Below are 20,692 nucleotides of genomic sequence, written 5' to 3'. Positions count from 1 at the left end.
GAACGTTTCCCGGAGATCTTCAATCAATGAGTCGCTTGTCTTGGTCTTGACAACAATGTTGTCGACGTAGGCCTCAACGTTGTTTCCAAGCTGATCGTTAAGTGCCACTTGGACCGTTCGTTGGAAAGTGTTTCCTGCGGTTATCAGTCTAAACGGCATCTTAACGTAGCAGAATACACCGAACGGCGTGATGAATGCTGTCTTCTCGTCCTCTTTCGCCATGCTGATTTGATGGTAGCCGGAGTAAGCGTCAAGAAAACTTTACAACTCACAACTAGTTGTTGAGTCCACCAGTTGGTCTATTCGAGGAAGAGGGAAGTGATCCTTGGGACACGCCTTGTTGAGGTCGGTGAAGTCGACGCACATCCTCCACTTCCCGTTGGCCTTCCGCACCATGACTGGGTTGGCTAGCCACTATGGATGGAGTACATCTCTAATGAAACCAGCTTTGAGAAGCTTGTCGAGCTCTTCTCGTATGGCCTGCTTTCGGTCTGCTGCAAATCTCCGCAGTTTTTGTTTTACTGGCTTGGCATCGGGTCGCACCATGAGTTTGTGCTCTATCACCTCCCTGGGGACCCCCGGCATGTCGGACGGCTGCCAAGCGATTACGTCAGCATTGTCGCGGAGGAAGGTGATGAGCTCGAGTTCCTATTTTTCGCCTAGTGATGCCCCGATCTTGACGGTCTTGTCGGGGTTGGCACTGTAGAGTGGAACGATCTTGATTGCGCCGTCTAGTTTTGGCGTCTTGTTTGTTTTGCTCACTTTCTTGGGTGGCTCAGCTGTGACAGGTGGGCTGGGTGTGTGCTTTGCACCGCCAGCTTTGCATTCCCTTGAATAGTGATTGTTCCCTTCGGCCCGGACATCTTGAGCACTTGATACGCGTAGTGAGATGTGGCCATGAACTTCGCAAGAGCATTTCTCCCGATGATGGCATTGTATGCTGTATCAACTTCAGCGACATCAAAGGTGATCTGCTCCGTTCGAAAATTATTTGCTTGGCCGAAAGTCCTAGGCAACGTAATCTTGCCCAATGGCTTGGAGGATGACTGAGGAGTAATCCCATGGAAGGGTTGATCAGTGGGAGTCAACTCGCTTCGTGGGATTCCCATCGTGTCCAAGGTGCTGGCGAAGAGGAGGTTGATAGAGCTGCCGCCATCTACGAGAACTTGCGCGACTTTGATATTCCGAATAGTAGGCTCAACCACGATCGGATATCGTCCTAGGATGACAGCAGCCTTGGGGTGGTCTTCATCTAAGAACTCGATCTTCTGTTCAGACCATTTCATCTTGGGTGCAGCCCCCTGCCATGTCGAACAAACTTCACGCTCCACTTTCTTGTATTCTCGCTTTGACGAGTATGCCTTGGAACCTCCGAAGATGTGTGAGACATGGAGATTGGAATCTGGGTATGCCGAGCCCGAGTCCTGAGTAGTTGCCTCAGCGGCCTTCTCGACTACACGTACTCACTTGCCCTTTTCTAATGCCAGCTGTTTTGCCAGCGACTTTTTGAAGACGATGCAATCCTCCAGAGAATGTCTGTCCGACTTGTGTATAGGGCACCATATTTTCTTCGTGTCGCTGCCTTGTGGGTCTGGGTGCTTGGGAGGGTGCTCGTATTCTGTCGCGAGGACTTCCACTTGAGCTTTCCTTTTCCCACTCTTGCGACTTTTCTTCTTGCTTGATTCAGGTGCGTCCTTGGCTAGTTTCTTCTCTCCCCCTGTCTTCGACTTGTCGTTCTTGCGTCTCAGTGCGTCATCCGCGTGAGCGCATCGATCGACAATCTCGAACAATCTTCGAGTAGTCGTGATCCGTCTTGTTGCCCACTCCTGGGTAGTATAGCGATCTCTGACACCGGTCTTGAAAGCGCGAATCACAGAGGCATTAGTGATTCCGGGGATTGTATTTCTACACTCATTAAAGCGCCGAACATAGTCCCTCAAAGATTTGCCCGGATTCTATGTCAACGCGTGTAGATCATCTTCGATCGCGTGGCGCTGGTAAGTTCCTTGGAAGTTAGCGATGAACTGCTGCCACAGATCTGCCCATGAAGAAATCGAGTAGAGCGGGACGTGCATCAACCATGAACGAGCAGAACCCTTCAATGCCATCGGCAAATAATTTGCCAACGCGTTGTCGTCTGCTTTGGCATCGTAGAGTACTGTGGAGTAGACCTGAAGGAATTCTTCTGGGTCGGTACTCCCATCGTACTTCTCTATTGCTCCCGGTCGGAATCTCTCAGGCCATCGGACATCTTGTAGCGAACGGTTGAAAGCTCTACGCCCGGCGCTGGGGGCGGTGGGTTGTCGGTGATCGTATGTCCTTCACGGATATCTATCTGATGATGAGGATGGAGAGGATGATGACGACCACGATGAGTCACTCGGCTCCGGCATGCGATTCCGAGGATGACGTCCGGGTTCTCGGGAATCCTGTCGTCGTCCACCTTTGTTGTCCTGGCGTCGATCTCCGTCATCGTCATCGTTATGGCGGCATTTTCGACCAGTATCGCCCGGCATCCACTGTTCGCGATCATCGCGTTCGTGGCGGTTATCACGGTCTCGGTTCTCGCTCGGGTGTCCTCCTCGCTCTTCGTTCTCTCGACGTCGTGAAGAGAGACGATGCCGGGAACGGTTTTCGTTGTCTCACGTGAGTCGTGCTTCTCGGCAGCCATTCAAATGGTCACGGAGATCACTGGTGCCGCGGGGTGGAAGGGTGGCTTGTCGAGGTGAGGCCCACTGCTCAGGTGGTTTGCCATTGGCACCGCCAGCTAGCGGCTGTTCTGGGTGTGCTGCGGCAGCGGCCTCCTCGAACGCGTTGCTGAGGTTGGTCACAGATTCCCGTAGCCGTTCTGTCCACCATGCGAGATCATCGTTCAGAACGGGATCATAAGGGGTTTCCCTCAGTATTGCGTTGATGGCCCCCGATGTCCTGGGCCAGTGTAACCACTTGATTCTCTGCTTCCGCGTCGGCGCGCGCAGATGCGCTGGTCCCATCGATAGCAAACACATCGCATGGTGTGCTTGTAGACGATGAGCCCTGGTCTTCGAGCGAGTATAGGACTGACGGCTCATGGGGATCGATGTCGATCACCCCAACGAATCAGCCTGAGATGACTGTCGCTCCTCGTTCCTTGTTCACATCTCTAGGAGAGATTTGTAACTGCTGGATCTTAGGAGGCGACGTCTTCATGACGCTGAGAAGAATCTTGCAACTTGAGAGGTCGTGATTCTTTGTCTTGTGGATAGGACAATAGACATCACGAGTTGGAGAAGTACGTTGAATTCCACGCTCTTTGTAGGCACGGATCTCAGCTTGTGCGTTGAGAAAAACCCAGCAAGCTTGCAAGGTGTGTTTCCTGGTTTTGTGAATAGGACACCAGGACCTTGTCGCCTTGGAAGTTGTCCTTGAAGGCTCGTGTTTCTCATCGGAAGGACAAGATTTAGCCGCACTAGGATCCTCCTCGGGCTTGGATGTCGTCGACGTTCCGTTCTCCGCTCCTACGGGAGGATCCTTCGACATGGAGTCGTCCGAGGTTGTAGCCACGGCGTTCTCGCTTCCGGTCAATGATGGACCAGTCGAGACCGGCACTGTGGTATAAACCGGAAAGACGATTTCGCCGACTTGAGTCCACACCAGCATTGTTGAAGTCGGAACTCCTTGGTTGATGCTGGGGTTGACGCTATTGTCGACGAAGCTTGACGACATAGTAGTAGAACCTTGAGTACCAAGTCCCCCTACCTAGCGCGCCACTGTCGATGGGGGATACCTGTAGACCGGATATAGAGGGTATTGGGGTACGCTGGTACGAGGATCTACGTAGTACGACATCAAGCAAACATGAAACAGGGATTATACTGGTTCAGGCCCCTTGGTAGGTAATAGCCCTAATCCAGTTGATATGGGATTATATGATGGAAATCACAGATTACAAAGGGAATAGTGGAACTCGATGATACCGACGAGATCGTAGTCGAGTTGGTTTGACTAGATCACCCGGCGACTTGGCTCCTGTATCTCCGGCTTCGTAGGCTGTGATGGTTGTCTTGGCTGTGAGATTCGATGCCTTAGGTCCTCCCGGAGGGTCCCTTTTATACCGCAGGTCAGTTGGTCTCTAAGTAGAACTCAGAGACATCGGACCCTACACGATACAGTGACGACCCAGTTATGTCCGAGTAGGACTCCTTTCGTCTGAGGACTCCGTGATGGATTTCCTTAGCGTGTACAGAAAGCATCCGTATACGCGCAGGTATACCATATCAATACACGACGTATATCCAAGGGTAGAGGGTATACCTTATCCGTAACCCTGACAGTGGCGATGCGCCGAATTGTATTGATCGTGGAGATAGTTTACAATGACCCCGAGTGTACATATTTATACCCATGGGGATATACTAGTCCTTGTAGGACAAGAAAGAAACTTTCCTAAAAGATAAAAGGAAAACATAAAGTCCTTATAGGACGCTAAACACAATTTTCTAAAGATAAAAGAAAACTAACAAATTATTCCTAATTAATAGATAACTTGCTATGCCGCATCCTTGAACTCGGTCACTTCTGGATAAGCTTCATTTAATAGATTAATTTCCTTAACCGAATATAGCAGGAATCCGACTATTGGCGACGTGATAATTCTCTTAAGGGCATACCAAATTTCAATGTTAACAAGTGCGGCCACTTCTTCCATGCGGGATGCATCGACCGTTGGCTCCGCAAGTATCGGCGGTGCCCGCTGTGCCGCGGCGGGCTGTCGTCATTGCCGCTGCTTCCGAAACCTGGTTGCCGGCTAATGCTGCCACGGACGAGCCCCGCGAGCTGGCTGCCGGAGAGGAGGAAGGGGCCCAGATGATGAGGGCTAGCTGGCCGCCTCGTTCTGTGCCGTCCGCGTCGGGAAGATAGCCACGGAGGTGGTCGTGCCAGACTTCGTGGCGTCGTATTTGTTGTTCATTGAGACCTACTACGTGTTCCTCCAGTCCGGCGGCGGCGGCGCGTTCCAGGCTGTGGTGTACAAATCGGCAGGGCAGCAGGACCGGTGCTACCTCGCCATGGTGCGCGCGCCGTCCAAGATCAGATATGGCAGTAATATATGTGAGCAGGTTGTACGAAAGGATTAATTATACAGCAAACACAAAGAATCTTGTAAGTAGCCCGACACTACTAGAAATCTCATTTTCGGCGTCATAGGGGATAAATTTTCGCAGGCGGGCATGTAATTCGGAGCCAAAACCCCGCTGGCAAAAATGGTACCCCAGGTGGAGGGGGCGGTCCGCCTGCGAAGATTGATCTTTGCAGGCGGTCCATATAAGCGTCGCCTGCGAAGATCGATCTTCGCAAGCGGCAGACGTCGTGCGCCTGCAAAGATCAATCTTCGCAGGCGACGCTTATATGGCCCGCCTGCAAAGATCAATCTTCGCAGGCGACGCTTATATGGCCCGCCTGCAAAGATGCCCCTATATAGTCTTCTTCCTCCCCGAGCCCTGTTCATTCTCCCCGACGTTTCTCTCTCCTAAAGTGACTTAAATATAGGGGGGGGAGGTTTTGAACTTCAAATCTTCGGGGGATTTTTCTACGGTACTTAGATCTACTTATTTCCACACTAGGTATGCATTTTTTTAAGCTTTTAGACCTTAATTTGTGATGGATTTATGGATCCAAAATTTTGAAGGAAGAGCTCCATGTTTTTTAATTTTATTTCTTGTCATATGTTTATGTTAGATGTATGTGTAATACTTGATGCCTCTTGTTGTAGTGGTTTAATGTGGTAACATAAATTCTCGTTTTTTTTAATTTTTTGCTATCATATCCACCACCTAGTTCTAGATCTAGATCTTGATCTTGTCATGTATAGAGAGAGAAAAAAATTTTAAATGTCTATTTATTCGGTGCAATCAAAAAATAGTTATAGTATTTTGTAATATGCCGATGATTTGATTTTGTTAGATTTTCCGAATGTACTAATTTGGCATGTCTATGTAAAAAAAATTGAAATAAACTATGATTTTTTATTACTTTACACTTAACCTTTAGTTAATTAGTTTTGAATAGCGATAAGTTTTTTCAATAAACCCTACAAATTTGGTATTAATTGTGCAAATATTTTACGTGTATTTTTTATAGATATGGAAAGTCGGGAATGGATGTATCATTGGCCGAGGTTTTTGTCTCCATATAGAAACGAAGTGGCTAAATTTATTGGTATTGCCAAGGTTCGCGCTGAGAAGAACAATATGAGGAAGATAATTTGTCCGTGTGCTGACTGTAAGAATGAAATAGCCTGGGACTTTGATGATGCTTTTAAAGTGAAGGAGCACTTAGTAACTCGCGGATTTATGGACAAGTACGAAATATGGACACGTCATGGCGAAGAACAAGTAGACGAGCCTGAAAATGTAGTTCCGACACAAGTTGAAGACATGGTGCATGACGATGGTTCTGTTGAGGACAAAATCGACCTAGAGGAAATGTTACGTCATGCAGAACCCGAGGTGCTGATGGGGTCGGCAAGAGGGCTAAATAACTTTGAAGCTTTACAGAAGGCAGCAAAGGAAGTTTTGTACGATAAGTCGAAGGGCTGTGACAGTGATTTCACAACACTCCGGTCAGTTCTTGAACTTATGAGGTTAAAGGCGAGACATGGATGGTCTGATACCAGTTTCGACAGTCTTTTAGAACTCCTGCAGAAAATGCTACCGAGGCCTAACTCACTACCATCCAGCACATATCAAGCAAAGAAACTCATATGCCCCCTTTCACTTGGTGTGGAAAAGATTCATGCGTGCGTAAATCACTGCATACTGTACAGGAAAGAGTACGCTTCTTTGGATGAATGTCCAACATGCGGTGCAAGCCGGTACAAGTCGAATACTAGCAACTGAGGGACGACAGAGAAAAATCCCGCAGCTTGTGATGTGGTACCTTCCTGTGAAAGACCGCATTACACGGATATACTCAAACCCGCGAGATGCGGAACTAATGCGCTAGCATGAAGAAGGGCGCAAGAAGGATGGGATGATTCGACACCCGGCAGATGCTCGTCAATGGATAAACTTTGATGCGCAGTATAGAGAGTTTGCTAAAGACCCACGAAACTTTAGATTTGCTCTGAGTACTGATGGAGTTAATCCTTTTGGAGACATGAGCAGTTCACATAGTACTTGGCCAGTGCTTCTCACCATGTATAATCTTCCTACCTGGGTTTGTCAAAAGCGAAAATACGTACTACTCTGTATCCTCATACAGGGACCCCGTCAGCCTGGTATTGATATAGACGTATTTCTTGAACCATTGTTGGAAGATATGGCCGATTTATGGAAAGAGGGATTGAAAGTGTGGGACGAGTACTTAGGGGAATACTTCACAGTGAAGGCAATCATCTTCGTGACCATTAACGATTATCCAGCAATGTTTTCAGTTTCAGGTCAAATTAAAGGTAAAACAGGATGTGTGATCTGCTTGAATGGAACGTACTATAGGTATCTCCCGGGTTCCAACAAGCTTATGTACATGCGGCACCGGCAGTTCCTACGCACAAATCACAAGTACCATAAGATGAAGGCGGAGTTCGATGGTACTGAAGAGACTGATCCTGCACCAAAACCTACATCGGGAGAAAATGTGTGTGCAATGACAGAGAAAATTGTTTGCGAGTTTGGAAAAATGACTAAGAAACCATCAAAGGGGACAAAGTACAAGAAACCCGAGAAGAATACGAAGGGAGGGGAAAGTAAGAAACAAGATGACAGTTCGAAGCCAGATGATAAACTCCCTCCCCCATTCAAGAAGCATTCCATATTTTTTAAGTACCTCCCGTACTGGAAAGATCTGGAGGTTCGGCATGCCATAGACGTCATGCATCTAGAGAAGAATGTGTTTGACAACATAGTTGGAACATTGTTGGACATGCCGAAGAAGACTAAAGATGGTCTGCAATCAAGGATGGACCTAGTCGAGATGGGAATCAGGGAAGAATTACACCCTCAAGAAGGAGAAAAGAATGGCAAAGTATATCTTCCACCAGCCTGTTTCACACTGACACCTGAGGAGAAGAAGTCATTTTGCAACTCACTCCGTAATGTCAGAGTGCCCATAGGTTTCTCATAAAACATCAGTCGACTAGTTTCAATGAAATATTTGTCGGTATCTAGTTATAATTCACACGACTGCCATGTCTTGCTCACCGTGTTTCTTGCAATTGCAATAAGAGCCATAAAACCGGAGCATTTAAAGGTTGCTATCACAAGGTTGTGCTACTTTTTCAACGCAGTGTCACAGAAGGTCATTAGTCTCGAAGAGTTAGGAAATCTCCGTACATTCACACATGAGACCCAGTGCCAACTTGAGATGTGTTTCCCTCCGTCATTTTTTGATATGATGGAGCACCTCATTGTTCACATTGTGCCGCAGATGGTTGCGCTTGGCCCATTGTACCTCCATCAAATGTGGTCATACGAGCGTTACATGGTGGTTCTGAAGGGTTACGTCCGAAATCGTGCACATCCAGAGGGATCAATGGTTGAGGGTTATAGTACTGAAGAGGTTGTCGAGTGCTGTATCGATTATCTCAAGGATGGATATGCAATTGGAGTACCTGTGCCCCGACACGAGGGCAGATTGAGTGGCAGGGGAATGATAGGACAGAAGAGATTTGTCACTCATGATCACAAATCATTCTAAGAAGCTCACTTCAGCGTGCTTCATCAGTTTGCTATCGTCGAGCCGTACATCGATCAACATATCGAACTAATACGAGCTAACAATAAGGGTCGCTCCACCGAGTGGATAATGAAAGAACACAAGCGTCTCTTCATAGATTGGTTGCGAGACCTAGACTTACCTGAGGGAGAAACTACCGATGAAATAACTATGAAGCGGTTGGCTTGTGGTCCATAACTACAGTAAATTCTTGGCAGGGATATGACATTAATGGATATTCGTTTAGCACAAGAGCCCGAGATAATAAGACCTGTATGCAAAACAGCGGTGTCTGTGTGGAGGCAATTGATGAAGCCGAGGAAAAACAATCATACTTCGGGTTTATTGAAGAAATATGGGAAATTGACTATGAGCACACAATGCAATTCCCCATATGTAAGTGCCAGTGGGTAAAATACCCGAACGGGGTAAATGTTGATAAGTTCGGTCTTACTGTTGTTGACCTTGCGAGAGTGGGTCACAAGGATGATCCTTGGGTACTCGCCAATCGCGTGGCACAAGTGTTTTATGTGAATGACCCTTCAAATTTGAAGAAAGATATAGTGCTACTAGGGAAACAAAAGATATTGGGAGTGGATGGGGTTGAAGATGTCGAAGATTACAACCAATACGATAGTATGCCACTTTATAGTTAGTTTGTACAGAAGATTAAGAATGTCGAGACATCTACTCAGAAGACCGTGAAGCCTTACATGCGCACGGACGGTGTGGGCAAAAATGTTAAAGGGTAATGATTGTTGAGTGGCATATAAGCATCTAAGAAGTTAGTAGTTATGTAATGGTCGTATGTAAGGTGATGTGTGATCGTATCGCAAATTGACGAACAATTGTACTCAACATTTTTCATATTAACTTCTAAGTACTAATTTTTATGTGCAATTACCATTTGAATTGTGAAAATTTAGTTAAAAAAATTTAAAGTTAATAATATTTGAAAAGTGTAAATATTTTTATGTGCAATTACCAGTTTGTTAAAAAGATCTTCGCAGGCGGACGGCCCACTTGCGAAGATAGTAAAAGAGATCTTCGCAGGCGGACGGCCCGCTTGCGAAGATAGTAAAAGATATTATCTTCGCATGCGGGCTGTCCGCCTGCGAAGATCTTTGCCCTATATAAGGGCAAACCCGCGGCGCCAAAATTTCTAAGTCCAGGCGGGAACCCTAGAAAATTTAGCGCCGTCAGGCTGCCGAAATTTTTCACCGCCGCACGCCTCCGCCGTCTTCCGCCGCCGCCCCGCCTGCGACCTTCGCTCTCCGACCGTCGTCCTCCACCGCAGCTGACCGTCGTCGTCCACCACGCTCCACCGAGGCAGCCCTGTCGAGCTCTCCTCCGCCGCCGGCTCATCCACCGTCACCGTCGAGCTCTCCTCCGCCGCCGGCTCATCCACCGCCACCGTCGAGAGCGCTCTCCTCCGCCACCGGCTCCTCCACCGCCGCAGGCCCCTCCACCGCGTGCACGGCCACCGCCGGCGCCACTCCACCGCGCGCACGGCCGCCGCCGGCCCCGCCACCACCGTCGCCCACCCCTCCGCTCGCGGCCGAACGGCTTCATCGGCCGATCGTCGTCCACGAGCGAATACGTCCTCGGCCGCGAATGACGTCTTCGGCCGGTCGTCGTCCACGGCCGAAGCTCGTCGTAGGCCGTTCGTCGTCCACGGCCGAACCTCGTCGCCGGCCCTTCCTTCGTCATTCAGGACCGAAGCTCGTCGTCGGCCGTTCGTCCAACACGGACGTGCGTGCATGTGGGTGTTTCCTTTTATATGTGTGTGCATGTGGGTGTGAGGGGGTATATATGTGTGTGCATGTGGGTGTGAGGAGTGGGTGATATGTGAATGAGGGGTTATATGTTGATTGTGAATGTGAATTTGGGAATGTGGGTGACATGTTAATGAAATTGGGAGGGTATGTTCAATTTTGCAGGATATGTGAATTTGTCAAATTTTTTAAATAACATGTTGGAGGGTATGTTAACAATTTTTTTTAAAAAATGTGGAGGATATGTTTGCCTTTTCCATTTTTTTAAGTCAACATGTCGATGAAATAAGGAAGTGAATTAGTGCACTACTTGATAATAACATATCAAATTTTGTACAAATTTGTTTGTAGTAATTAATTTAGCATAATAGTAAGTAGTCATTATTTTCGCTATTTAAATTTGTTTGTATTAATTAATTTAGCATAATAGTAAGTGCTAGTTAAATTTGGAAATCTCTTCGCATTTATATTTGTTCATACGACATATTGTTAATACACGGTTTATTTTTGTACTAATTAGTTTGTACTAATTTGAGTAATTTAAAATGTTGACGATAACACTTTTTTTTATATTAGAGGTTTGAAACGATGGCCGATAGTACTAAAGGGACTGAAGAGAAGGGTCTAGGGGAGCAGGAGCAGTCCCTTGCTGTTGTGGTTGCTCCGGAACCAACGGTCCCACCGGATGGTAGTTCCGACAACGACGTAGGTGACGAAGACGAGGAGTACTCGTCGCCAAGCGATCCTTGTCCAAGCCCAAGCCCGAAGAGAAGGAAAAAGGGCGACGGTGAAGAAGGCGACAAGGACTACATTCCCCCTAAAGAAGGGGTAAGTAAACTTAATATGTAAAATGTTCACAGTGATAGCTATTAGCCCGAGCTAATTCGAAATTTTCATGCATACCTTCTCGTAGGAAACGGCGCCACGACGATCAAAACGGCAGCCGAAGAAAAAAGTTCCTTCGAAAGATGAGGACGTACCGGCAAGCACAATCGGCACACAGAAAAGCGAACGGTCAGCAAAGGCGAAGAGAAGGAAGGGCAAGAGAAGTGTAAATAGAAAGGATGAAGGGTTCCATGTTGTTACCCATGTTTCGCCTAAAGGAGAGCCGCTCGCCCCTAAGACGGCACGTGTGAAATTCAGTTCACAGTGTGGCATAATAGTAAGGGAGAAGATCTCCATCACGGTCAAGGACTGGGATCATGTAACGGATGGGGATAAGGAAGTCCTATGGAAAGAGTTGAAGAAAATCTTCCAGTTCCCGGAAGGATCAGAGGCAGCGGTGAGAAATTGTGCACTGCAAACAATGGCCAAGTCTTAGCGTGGTTGGAAAACCACCTTGAACAAGAAATTTGTGAAGACGGGACGCACACCGTTTTCGACGTATGCCAACATAACCCCCAATCAGTGGGACGACTTTCTGACCTTGAAGAACTCCCCGGAAGAAATTAAAAGGAGCCAAAAGTATTCAGAGTTGGCCAAGAAGAATAAATTTCCTCATCGCTTAGGCTCCGCGGGCTACGCACCAAAGGTGGAACAGTGGACAAAAGAGGAGGAGGAAATGAGGAAGAAGGGGCAACCGGTACCAATGGAGGAGTGGACACAGAGATCAAGGAACTAGGTAAGAACTAGAACTCCGAAGATCACGGATGAGGGAAAAGTATCGTTTGAAAATCCGGAGCTGCAGAGCGTTGCCGATAAAATAGAAAATTTATCCAGTTCACAAAAGAAAGGATATTTTAAGCCTAAAAGGGAGAAAGATGTGCTAAGTACGACGCTGGGTACTCCTGAGCATGGGGGAAGGGTTCGAGGTGTGTCTAGCAAGATAAGTTGGAAGGAAGGGTTCAAAAATGACCCCCACAAGAAACGTGAAGCGTACAAGGATAAACTTAGAGACGAAGGGGCTGCGGAGTTTGAAAGGCAAATGATGGATTTCTGCATCAAGCACATGATTTTGCCTCGCCCCGAAACCAAAGAAACTGAGCCAGATTACCCCTTCGATGACTTCAAGGAGAATACACCATGCAGATTGCACGTTCTCATTGGACGCTCTGGTAAAACTCTTGAGGCCGCTACAGCCATTGCTATCCCTGGTAGAACATACAATGAACAGTTCATACCCGATGCGTATGCCAAGGTGCAGCCACAAGTGGTCCACGAAGGGTTTGAGTCCTACGACATTGACTACCCGACTGCAGATGGTATATCCGTACTTGGGGATGCGGTCGATCTTGTAATTCTCTGGCACAAGAATGACATATTCTTTGGATTGGGCACCAACGCCGGGGAAAAACCTGTGTTGCCTAAACCGGGTTTGGGAAAACCTCCAAGGCCTCCTAAGAGGAAGGTGACTGATAAGGCGGATGATCCAGAACTGGATAAGAAAAATCCAGTGCCGGAAGTGCCACCGGAGATTGCATTGCCGGAGACAGCCAAGGAGATTGCACTGCCGGAGACAGCCATGGAGATTGCACCGCCGGAGACAGTCATGGAGATTCAAGTGCCGGATGTGCCCATAGAGATTACAGTGGCAGAACCAGAGGTGGAATTTGTGGCATCAGTCGGGTCAGACAAAGATGAAGTACCAGGATTGGAATGGGATGGGACAGAGCCAGAGATATTTGAAGACCCTTCTCCTGCGAAAGAACCCGAGGTGCCACGAGTGCCACGAATTCAAGTCCAAAGATGCGAACAAGGAGAAGTTCATGCTAACCGTCTTCAGAGGGGGTAAGGAACATGCCAAGCTCAGACATGACGACCCCCAGAAGGCTTCTGTGCTAGCCGGGCCAACATTCTTCGCAACCGATGATTGCCCGGAAAAGTACGAACATGGGAAAGCACTCTTGCCGGAATGGGCACTGAAAGAAGCACCATGGGAGATGAGAAGGTTACATAACTTCTACATGGAGGCCAGCAAGAAAGGCTTGGGCAATATAACAGCTCGATCACCGGCAGATTGTTTCGGCGAAGAAGGTTACATATGGCTAGATTTCTCAGATCTCCACGCCATATATCGTCGGGATAAGATGGACGTCAACTATGTCGGTGTTTGGTGCATGTGAGTACGAGTTTTAATTAATTAGATGAAAAATATGTACAATACAACTTCATGTGAACTGTAGGATGCAATACATGGATGCTAAGAAGAAAAAAGAACCCATCGGCTTCTTGGATCCAACTCGGATCTGCCAAACACAGCATACCGTTACGCTAGCACCAGGGTCAGACCAGCTGAAGGGCAAGAATCCAAAAGAGATAGCAGAATACAAGAAGGGCTTGCACAAGGAGAAATTGATTACTGTCGCACAGTACATTGGACGAGCCTTCTTGCACTTTCAAAATAAGAGAGTCGTCATGGCCGCTTATAATTTTAAGTAAGTCTGGTACATTTATCTTGTACACATATGTCTTATTTTAGCTGTTACTAACTAATTATAATGTTGTTAATATGTAGCGATCATTTTATCTGTTTACTCATCCACCCTAAAGACGGAACCGTGGTAGTCTTGGATCCTCTCGATTACAGTCACAAGCAATACAAAGAATTTCTAACAATCTTACAGTAGTAAGTTATTATGACTCTTGGCATTTGTATATGGATGTATTACAAATAAATATCCTCCTTACTCTGAAACGGTATGACATCCATACAATGCATACCAATACTACAAGTTCAAGGGTGGAGAACAGACCCGAACACGGGAGAAGCTGCTAGTGCGTACTTATTGGCCGGTAATACTCCACTCACTTTATGTATACCAATAGTTTCACTAATTGCAAATTATAACTACTTTTTTCTATGATATGTCCTTCAGTGTCACAAGCAACCGCGAGGAACGGTCGTTTGCGGGTATTATGCGTGCGAATTTCTTAGGGTTAATGGACGGTACAGGACTAACGCGGAGGATGTAAGACTCTATACTATGTACTAGACAGCTCTTGATATTTATGATACTAATATATTGATTAATTTCAATGCATGCAGTTGCCAAGATTACAATGTCGAACAAGCTTTGACGATACAGGTATCACAAATGTGCAGCGTGATCTGTGCCACTTCATCCACCATGAGTGCTGTCATGTCAAAGGAGATTTCTTCGACCCAGAGGGTGCCCTAGCGGCAAGTGACGAATTCAAGGATCTTCGGGAGTGGAACACTGCTATGCCATAATGTAACTAGATGATGTTATTTGAAGTGACAATGTAAAACAATATTGTAATATATATATTTTGGCAACACTTTTGATTTATGCAATATAAGTAGATTTCTCAGTACCAAATGCTTGATAATCTTCCAATATATGTACCTGCAAGAATTTCTAATAAATAATTTAAAAGTAATTTACGGCCAAATTATATTTAAATTTAAATATTTTCTACCTATCTTCGCAGGCGGAAGTTTTCTTTTTTGCAAGCGGACTATTCCTATTTTCGCAGGCGGACCGGACTAGCCAACGTCCGCCTGCGAAAATTATCTTCGCAGGCGGACGGCCGCCCCGCCTGCGAAGATCGGCGATCTTCACAGTCGTTAGCTTACAGGCGGACAGCCGCCCCGCCTGCGAAGATTCTTTTCGGCCGCTTGCGATAATGCTTTTCCTAGCAGTGCGACAAAGTACCAGCAAAGATGATCAACTACATGGGTATCAGATGGGCAAGTACCTGTTCTTGGGCGTTGGGGCACAGCCGCACAGATCGCACGGAACTGGTGAGGGGCAGGATTGCTGCTGACCCAGGTGAGTCCGTCATTATCAACGATGAAAATATACAGGGATTGATGAATAAAAACATGCGTTATGTGAAGGGATTAAAATGCATTAAACACGACCACTCGGTTGCCATTTTATTGCGACAGTTTCACTACGGAGAGGAATCGACCGTGCATACCAAGGAGCATGACTGGAATGATCGAACGGTGACACAAAGACTGGCCTGAATCAATCCGACCGTCTATTTTATACTCCCTCCGTTTCGAAATGTTTGACACCGTTGATTTTTTAGCACATGTTTGACCGTTCATCTTATTCAAAAACTTTTGTGAGATATGTAAAATTATATGCCTACATAAAAATATATTGAGTAAATTTCACAAAACTACACATTTTGTGGTCCAAGTTGAAGAAAACCACGTACACTTTGACACTTAGCACTTAAATACATATATTTTGGTAATGTAGTTTCACAAAACCACGCTATCAATGAATGGATTCACCTGCAAGATGACGTGGTTGTTTCACCTATGACGAGGATGTGGCATGTCACATCCTGATTTTTGTTTCAGGGTTTATAAATTATTTAATAAATTAATAATAGAATTTATATTAAATGATCTTTAATTTACAAGTGAAGTTAAATGTGGGAAATAAAATTTCTTAAATATAAAGCATGGATGGATTTAATTTTTGTTAAATTCTCCATGGTTAATTATACTCTCTGAAATTTTCTCGGATTTTTCAGAGCTCAATTCTTAAATAATACAAAGAACAGTTCAGTAATTATTTGATCATTGATGATCTAATTATAATTGTTAAGAGCTTTTCTTGTTTAAAAATCCTTAAATTATAAATTGTTGTTTAAAAGGAATTATTAGAAATGATTTTAAAAGCCTAAAAGAGAAGATCTAATTTTAATTTGCTAAATCTTAATATAAAAAGGGGCCAGATAAAATTTCATTAAATACTTTGCTTAATTCTATAATTCCTAGATTTTTCTGGGATTTATTTGAGCTAAGGAAGTATTTTTAATAAATGGAATTGCATTTCATGAATAATTTAAATTGAAAAAGGTTTTAAAAGTCTTCTTTTGGCTTTGGGCCGAAAGCCGGCCCAAAACCCTTCCCTCTCTCTTTCCCTCGGCCCAGTCCGCCGAGCCGCCGCTCTCCTCTCTCTCTTAGCCGCTGACAGGTGGGCCCCACTTGTCGGTTTCGTCTTCCTCCTTCGGCCGCCGCCGCCCGCGAACCCTAGCGCAAGCCGCCGCCGTCTCCTTCCAAATTCGGCCGTGTCTTTCCTTCTCCGGCTGAATCGATTGAGGGGAAATAATCTCCTCGATCTCCTCTTCCTTTTCTCTTATAGAACTCCGGTCAATTTCCTTTGGAAATAGGCGGATTCGAGTTTGATTCGGATTCATTTTTCCCCAACCTTTCCTTCTCGTCGCCGGCAGCCGTAGGCCTCCGTCGCCGCCTCCTAGCCCCTTTAAAAGGACCCCCGAGCTCTCCTCTACCCGCCGCCACCCTCGCCTTCGCCTCTCGTCGCTTGTAGCGCCCTAGCGCCGAGTAGCCTCGAGCCGCCGTTGCCGCCGCCGCTCCAGCCGTCCTTCGCCGCCGTTCCGGTCGTCGCCGTTGCTCGGGAAGACCGCCATCGGGTTCGCAAGGTCGTCGCCGTCCTCGTCCGCCCCTTCGCCGCCGCCGAAGACCGCCGGAGCACCGTCACCGCCGTCGACCCGATCTTCTCCGCCGCCTTTTCCTCGACGCCGCCGCCGTCCGTTGGTCTTCCGCCGACGTTTTGGTCATCGGTGAGTTCGCCGCGTCGTGATCTACGTCTTGGTGCCCTTCGTTTGTGCCGTAGAGCCGCCGTTCGCCGGCGAGCGTGCGCCGTCCGAGCCGCCGAGCCGCCGCCGGAGGTGACGTCGTCGCTGACGTCATCGTCCCCGTCTCCCGTGAGCCGGTCGTGGACCGATCGATCTCGGCCGTCCGTTTTGGATAGGGTTGATCTCGGCCGTCCGTTCCCGTGAACCGTTGCCGTGCACCCGGACCACCGAAACCCTAGCTCGCTGACGCAATAATCCTCCTTTTCCTTTTCAAAAATAATTCATTATTGCGTCATAATTCAATTAAAATCAATATAAGTGTTTTAATCCGATTTAATCTTTAAAAATTCATAACTAATTCTTTTGAACTCAGTTTAATGTGGTTCAAGTTGCAAAAGTTGTATAAAATAAAGATCTACATATTAAAATTGTCCATAAATTGAATTAAATTTATTTAATTCTTTTTAAATGGGCTTTAAATAGATTTAATCTTGTAAAATTCTTAATAAATTCTTTTGAAGTCAGAATGAGGCCGTTCAAGTCTCATAATTCATCTAAAATTATGATCTACATGTTTGTTTACTTTTTATGTATTGTTTATTTGGTTTTTATTAGTCTTTTCCTTGTTTTGCGTGTTAGCTTGTCGTTTCCGTCGTTGTGAAGGTTCGCGAGTGCGCCGGAAGTATTCAAGAAGATTAATTGAAGACCGATTATTGCAAGGCAAGTCACACAGATCCTAAAAACAATCCTTTGAGCATGTTGATCCTATATTTAAATTCTCTATTTATTTCAACTGTGCATTTATTTTCGAATGTCATTGGGTGGAATTAACCTATTCTTTGTTATGGCCCTTTTGTTCTTGATTACTTTATTCCTTGATACCTAGGGTTATTATAATTTGACTAGTTGAGCTTTATATATCAGTTCAACTAGATATTAGATGTGATTGCTTAGCCATGCTTAGAAACATTAGCACACTATTGGGATAACTTATGATTCATTATTATTTAATGATGGTTTAATGATAGTTCACGATGGTCAATCGTGATTGGTTAATTAATTACTTGCCAACTAAAACCTGATAATAGTGGGTTGTGAGCACATGGTTTTGAGAGTCGTGCTCATGACAATTAAGGACCGGTTCGCGAGCTACTATTGTGAAACATTAACCGTGCCAACCACAAGCCAGCGTGGGCAACGGCTTTATCTTTTGTATAACATGATTCATTGCGGAGCACCAGACTGAGAAGTGGCGGAGATAAGCCCACGGGGGTCGCTGGGGAGTCCATGCCTTGTTTTATAAGGGGGTGATTATGATCCAGGAATGGTGCACTGTGGTGAGTTGTGTTATGCAGAGGGTATTGTCACAGCCTCTATTCGGGTACTTTCCAGTATCGCGACGCATGGTAGACATGATGTTGAGGCTGTGTCTTGTGGGTACAGTGGTACACCTCTGGCCAGAGTAAAACTATTCGAATAGCCGTGCCCGCGGTTATGGGCGAGTTGAGCAATGTTTTTCGTGATTAGTCCCACACCTCCCACAATAATTATGGATGTTATACCTGGTAATAATTTGCTTAGCTCCTGGTTTGGAGTTAGATCTGTTCAGCCGGGTATGGTTGTTCAGAATGGTTGGGCCTGTGCAGCATGGGTGTGCTGTTCAGTGTTGATTAAAATTTCTGATTAAATACTCCACTGTTTTACTTCTCTTAAATGTTTTGCTAAAATGCTGCTTTTGCAAATGAGCCTATATTATGCCATCCTTTGGTATCCTTGTGCACTTGCATATTTGCTGTGTGGCTTGCTGAGTATGTCATATGCTCATCCTTGCAATAATCAATCAACCTCAGTTGAAGAAAAAGGATCTATGAGGAGAAGACGTTTGGCTTATACCCCAATTGAGCTGCCTGTGGGAGTGGAGCCGGAGCTTCGCTAGATTTTATTTTCCGCTGCAGTTTTCTTCTTGGTGAGGACTAAGTGCCTCTTAAGTAAGTATTTATCGCTTTAGTTAATTTGATGAATCTGTATATTAAATTGTCAGTTTGTGTACCTCGGCTGATTCCTGGACGAGGATTTTATGCACAAATAAGTTCGAAAATTACTAGTGAATTTCCGGGCGTGACATGGCATCACATTACTAGCCATCACACGAAATTAATAGGATGCCACGTCCTCATCCCAGATGGAACAACCACATGCCACGTCCTCATCCCAGATGGAACAACCACATTCATTGATAATGTGGTTTTATGAAACTATACTACTAAAATTTATGTACTTAAGTGACAAGTGTTAAAGTGTGTGTGGTTTTCTGCAACTTGGACTATAAAACATGTAGTTTTGTGAAATTTACTCAAATATATTTAACAATGAATCAAATGATAGGAAAAGAATTAATAATTACTTAAATTTTTTGAATAAGACGAACGGTCAAATGATAGGAAAAGAATTAATAATTACTTAAATTTTTTGAATAAGACGAACGGTCAAACATGTGATAAAAAGTCAACGGCGTCAAACATTTCGAAACGGAGGGAGTAGGATGAAGTGGATTCACCGAATCTCAGCTTTATAGCAGTAAAGGTACCAATTATATAGTAGAAAAGAAGGATATAGTTAAATGGCGTAGGTTTGTTGATGACTTGGTTTCATGTGCTGCTTCTTTTTCTTCTGGTCAAAATATATAGATATAGATATATGTCGAGAAGTATTCATAATTTAAAAAGGCTGCCGTAGGGCTACCTCAAGTTGCACTCTATTATGATGGGACTGTATGCTGTTTGTTATTTTTCCCCCTACAAAGATGCATGATGGGACGGACTTAATTAATTATTATCGACGACAGCCATAATTAAGTGGGCACAAATTAAAGTTGATGCGCGTACGGCGTACCACTGGCTCTGGCTGGAACTAAAGTAAAGTTACGTGTAATTAAGTAGAAGATTGGACAAGAACCTATGAGGTACGTACCGATCGACGTTGTACAAAAGTACTTAATCCCAAGTTGTAATGAAGAATTAGAATTCGCTATCTATACATAGCAAGTGGAGGAACCGATCGATAATATGATCCGCTCCTCCGTTTTTTTAACAAGATAACATCGTTGATCTGACACGACGTTTAATCATTTGTTTTATTATTTAAAAAATATGCAAATGTTATTTATTTTATTGTTATATGTTTCATCATTAAAAAAATTTTGTGTATAATTATACTTTAGCATACTTACTATTTTTTAAAATAAAGATGACCAAACGTTATTTTAACAGACAACTAACAGTGTTATTTATTAAGAAATGAATAGGTATGTATATATAATCAGCGATACATGTGAAGTGGGCGTAGTTAACTGGTTAGGCTTCCTCTAGTATAACCAACCCACCGGATTAATTCCTAGATTTAACACAGCTGCGAGCAGCGATATGTAATATTAGCACGAAGACAAAGATTGGAGCAATGACAAATTAAAAGAACCGTTAATCTATGAGCGATGACTACCCCATATATATCTATATGTATATATATATATATATATATGTATATATATATATATGTATGTATATATATATATGTATATATATATATGTATATATATATGTATGTATATATCTATATGTATATGTATATGTATATATGTATATGTGTGTGTGTTTGTGTGTGTGTATATATATCCTATTTCCTACTACCGGGAGTAGCTACTCCTT

The sequence above is a fragment of the Oryza sativa genome, chromosome 12 (genome assembly GCF_034140825.1).
Source record: "Oryza sativa Japonica Group chromosome 12, ASM3414082v1".
Lineage (NCBI taxonomy): Eukaryota > Viridiplantae > Streptophyta > Magnoliopsida > Poales > Poaceae > Oryza > Oryza sativa.
The sequence above is the reverse complement of the archived record's forward strand: the minus strand, read 5'-3'. Positions refer to the sequence as shown.